This window comes from Octopus sinensis, linkage group LG23 (genome assembly GCF_006345805.1).
Source record: "Octopus sinensis linkage group LG23, ASM634580v1, whole genome shotgun sequence".
Taxonomy (NCBI): Eukaryota; Metazoa; Mollusca; class Cephalopoda; order Octopoda; family Octopodidae; genus Octopus; species Octopus sinensis.
Window position 1 is genome coordinate 8,098,171 of NC_043019.1, and position 5,858 is coordinate 8,104,028.

The window sequence follows — 5,858 nt, forward strand, 5'->3', positions numbered from 1 at the left end:
AAGTACTAGACTTACAAAGAATAAGTCTTAGGGTCGATTTGTTCGACTAAAGGAGGTACTCTAGCATGGCCGCAGTCAAACGACTGTGACAAGTAAAAAAATAAAAATTAATAAAGGCGGTAAGCTGACAGAAATTTTAGCACGCCCAGCAAAATATTTAGCGGAAATGGGTCTGTTACTACGTTCTGAGTTAAAATTGCACCGAAGTTTAGTTTACCTTTCATTCTTTCGGGGCCGATAAAATAAGTACCAGTCCAGCGCTAGGGTCGATGTAATAAACTACTCCCCTCCCACGAAATTACTAGTCTTGTGCTTAGAATAGACAGGAAGAAATACCTGTTTCTTTATTACCCACAAGGGGTATAACACAGAGGGGACAAACGAGGACAGACAAATTAAGTCAATTACATCGACCCCAGTCATTAACTGGTACTTATTTAATCGACGCCAAAAGGATGAAAGGCAAAGTCGACCATGGCGGTATTTGAACTCAGAACATAACGGCATCCGAAATACAGCTACGCATTTCGCCCGGCGTGCCAACGTTTCTGCCAGCTCGCCGCCTTAACCTGGAAGAAATATCTTTAAGATGTATAACCAAGTGACATGAAAATTATAGAACACACCAACGAAAAATATACTCGAAGACAAAAAGAAAAACCTTATCGCGAAGAGATCGAATGATAAATGTGCCACGAAATTCGCAAGTCTGACAAATATATTCTCGCTTTTGTTTTTGCCTTCAGGATGAAGATTGCAAATTAGTTCACATCTTGATGGAAGAATTGTAAACATTAATCATTTATGATATTTTCTCTGCAATTTATCCTTTCCTTTATCTTTCACTCTTTTCAGTCAATATACATCCAACCATGCTGGGGCACTGCCTTCCAGAATATTTGTTGGTCGAACAAACTCACCGTAGTACATTCTATTATTATTATTATTATTATTATTATTATTATTATTATTATTATTATTATTATTATTATTATTATTTTGTTGTTGTTGTTGTTGTTATTATTATCATTTTATTGTTTTTGCACAGCTTCTGATGCTGGAGATGTACTACGGTGCCAGCTGTTCACTACCAGTGAACTATGGTAACACTCCTCATTTTTCAAACACTATCCGGAGTATTCGAGCTGTTCCAAGCAGTGCCGTGGTTTGCGAGTTCTCAACCCTTATTGCAGCTCCTATTTGTTCCATGTCCTTCTCAACGTTTTTACTCCCTGATCCCAGGGCACCGACAATTATTGGTACTACTGCCACCTTTTCTTCATCGACCAAAACTGCTTAACCCCACAAGCTCACCTCTCATAACTATCGATTTTTCTTTCTTCGTTATCGCATACGTTGTTGTCAGCTGTACATGCCATACCTATGATCCAGCATCGTTTGCTTTCTTTCTCAATTAAGACTTATGTTGTTGTTGTTTGCTCAGGTTCCTGTTCTTTCGCTCTGTATTGCAGAATCTCTAAGTTACGGCTACGTAAACACAGCAATACTTGTTGTCAAGGTGTGACAGACACAGAAGAACCTTAATTCTTCATCAGTTATCGACCAAAAATACTCATACTCAGTTTCGTGCATTTAACGTTAAGACAGAGGTACGAAACTAACTATTATTTGTTTGATCGATAACTGATGAAGAATTTTATGACATTTGCCTGTTTTCCATTTGTGTCTTTCAGTGTCCGAAAAAATAGTTCATGTTCCATTTACTCGTACTTCGTACTTCTTTTTGTTGTACACGTTTCGTGACGTCCTGTACCTACATATGCGTATATAGATATACGTATAGATGTAAGTATGTACATATATGTATATATATATGTACTAGCTACGGCGATACATATTGTAAAATTGGAACGATACAGAGAAGATTAGCATGGCCCCCTGCGCAAGGATGACACGCAAATTCGTGAAGCGTTCCATATTTTCCTAAACGGCGGTGCATCAGCATGGCTGTAGCTCTGAGCTGAAACTAGAAAAAAAATATATATATATCATATTATATATATATATTATATATATAATGTATATATTAATATATATATATATATATATATATATATATATATATATATATACATATGTATATATAATATTATATATATAATATAATATATATAGTTATATATGTATATTATAGTTATAGTTACATATGTATGCATGTATATATACATATATATATATATATATATTATATATAATATATATATATATATATAATAATATATAATATTTACATATGTATGGGTGCATGTATGTACGTATAGGTTCATTGTGTGGGCATACAGGAATAGCTATTCGAGGATTTCAGCATGCGACTGGCTCTCTATTATTATATATCTATATAAGTGTCTGTCTACTTCTGATGCGTCCTGATGCGTCTCTAGCTATGTGATATCCACTCCATTCTTCTATTGTTATGAGATAATGTCAGAATATCAGTAACGTTCGATTGTCTAGTAATTTCAATGTCTCTACTTCGTGAGTATTTGATTGCTCAAAGTTCACTTGTCGTAATTGTAACCTTAACATGAACAACCACATTCAATTCTCTCCCATTCTCCCTCATTCACTTTCAAAAATCGCTCCCTCCATCCCTCACGCCTTTTCTCACTCTCCCTCTCTTTCTCTCTCTACCTGTGTGTGTAGGTATATATATATGCTTACACACTTACCCGCACACACATACGGATATATATATAGATATATATATGTATGTATATTGTTATATATATGTATATGTATATATATATAAACACATATATATATATATAAATATATATATATACATTACACATATATATATAAATATATGTATATAAAAATATATATATATGTTATATAATTGTGTGTCTGGTTTAATGTGTAGTTGGTTATGTGCCCGTATATATATATATATATATAATATATTATATATATATACGTATATATATATATATATATATATATATATATATATATCTGTGTGTGTGTATGTATATTCACATTTATATGTTTATATATGTATATATGCATATAATATATACATACATATCATATTATGTATATATATTATATTGATATATATATATGTCTATACACACATACACAGACACATATATATATATATATATATATATATATATCCATACATACCTGCATGTGTAGTGACTATGTATGTGTGTATATATAACACTCTTGCTTTCCTATAACTCAATCTGTCTTTTCAGTTTATTCTGTCTTCCAAATTCTACCGATTCTCCCCTCTGTCAATTCTTTCTGCATTACTCTTTCCATAATTTTCTCCCTTCCCTCCTTCTCTCTCTCTCTCTGTCTCTCTGTCGCCCAGTGCCCCCCTCTCTCTCTCTCCCTCTCTTTCTTTTACTTCTACATCGTCCATTTCTGTCTCTCCTGTTTACTTCCAGACTGAAGAATTTAATTCAACTGCTTGTGTGTTAAGTATAATTTTGGCAGGTGTCTCGCTTATCAATTCTGTGAATTACTGTATTGGACACTAATTAGCCCCAGGTAATATAACTTTACTCAAATAAATCGCCATTATCGATTCTCTTTTGGGTTCACTTTGGAAAGTATTCACGTTAAACGTACGTCGTTCACCGAGGTGAAATAGCCACTTTAAATCTCCTTTCATTTCAAATATCGAGAAGGTCTCTCCACCGCACCCACCACAAACCCTAGCTCTCTAATTTTGTACATAGACAGAGATACATTTGCCTACACTCATACAAACATGTATCTATGTATATGCGTATATATATAAGTGCACAGGTATGTCTATGCGTCTGTATATATATTATATAATATATATATATATAATATGATATAATATAATATATACCTATATATATATATATATATATATACAGACAGACAGATATATATATATATATATATATATATATATATATATATATACAGACAGACAGATATATAAATATATATATATATATATATACATATATAGATAGATATATACATGTATACATATACATATGAATATATATATGTATATATATGTATATATATCGTATGCCGCGTATTTTTATATTGAAAAACATGATTGTATTTTGTTTCGTGCGATTAGAAGAACGGACACGTCTTCTCGATGCCGTCAAGTTTGTATAACCTTTGAACGCCAATTTCAAGAATTGCGTCCGCTTCTATATGTCAAACGATCGGATATATTTATCGATCGGCACATATGTTATCAACTCTTGAGAGATGAAGAGTTGAATCGATTTTGACAGGTTTCAAACTCGTAAATATAATTTCGTCAGTTCACCATTCCAACACCTGTCTCATCGCTTTAACGTTGTATCAGTAAAACCCGAAGAGAATATATATGCGTCAATATGTTTTTCTTGCCGTAGGGGTGAGGAAATCGAGGCATCGTTTGCTTGTCCTTCGGGAGGGAAAATCGCACCGTTCAGGCGAGCATTTGTGTGAAGCGCCGCAAAATTCCATTCTTCAAGGAGACCGAATATACTTTGATGCTGACTCTCTCGCTTTGTATTTTATTAATGTTGGTGCTAATGCAACCACTGAGGGCTTGTTCGCTTTTCAGGTTTATGTGCTGCATTTGAAAAGGTTGTTGGCCCATGTGGATTGGCGATATGTTTAAAGCGTAGTATGAAATGTCTTCCAGTATACTTTATAGATTTTTTTTATCCGTTATAAATTCTCGACCATCTGTTATTGCTTTGTTACGCTTTCGGTACATGCAGACTTGAGAAATAAACCAAAGAGCGGAGTCCTCCATCATCAGGTCGAGTGACGAATCTGTCCGAGGAATGTACTCGTTGCTTCCGTGAAAGTGCGTTAAAATTATTATCTGAAAATAACATCCCACACACATCCAGTTTAACTGAATTTTTATCTTTTAAATAATTTATGAATAATAACTAAATATGCTAATTATGTAAATATACCAATTATGTAAATATGCTAATTATGTAAATATGCTAATTATGTAATTTCTGCACCAACCTTTGAGGTTTTAGTAAGTGCAGTATCTCTGACATCGCATGTTATCATTATACTGAGGAAACAGAAATACTATAAAAGATAAGATAGTTTAGAGTGAGTTAAATGTATCTCCGTCAGTTTCGACTATAAATATTCAAATAATTGATCAGCCGAAATACCAGCGCCATGAAATGCTGTGTAATTTGCTTAACATTCCACTGATCCGTCCATCCTGTCAGTGAAGAATCTTCTTAAACTCTTAGGTTCTGCTTGTCCAGTATATGCAGAAAACAAGCATTTCTCTCTTGGTCTACTCTGGTCATCCTCCCTGGAGACAAGAAACCACAATAACCCAAGATGTGTTGCAATAGTGAATCCTCTACTTTTGTTGCTTCAGTGTGTATGTATGTATGTATGTATGTAATGTATGTATGTATGTATGTATGTATGTATGTTGGAAAATTAAGATATTCACAATTGAAGATTATTATTTTCTGCATTATATTTACTATTACATTTATTTGGAGCTCAGCATTGGATGTCCCAAGTGGATTGGGATGCCAACCTGCAACGGATGATGGGGGAACACGTTATTGCATTCTGTTACAATGGTCTATTATTTCTTGTTCTGTGTTTTCGACAAAGTATATCTAAGATTAATATTATCGCCTAAAAAGCAGAGAGGCTTTCGAGAACAGGATTTGCATAATATTTCAGGCAGAGAGATTAGCTAAGTAGGAGCCGAGTCTTAATTCGATATCATAGAAAGAAAAGAAATCTAAGATGAAAAGACTAACAAGGGATTCGACCTCTTGAATTTGCATTGGTTAGTTGTTGTTCTCATTGTTTTTGCTGTTGCTACAACTAAAGATGTTGCT

At 33.6% G+C, this 5,858-nt stretch overlaps 1 non-coding gene across 1 annotated transcript; it reads left to right on the plus strand.

Annotated features, from left to right (window-relative positions):
* Positions 1 to 1,836: 1,836 nt before the first annotated feature.
* LOC115223738 lies at positions 1,837 to 1,944 on the plus strand. The gene has a single exon (XR_003882828.1). It is a non-coding gene; the product is annotated as a U6 spliceosomal RNA (small nuclear RNA).
* Positions 1,945 to 5,858: the final 3,914 nt, after the last annotated feature.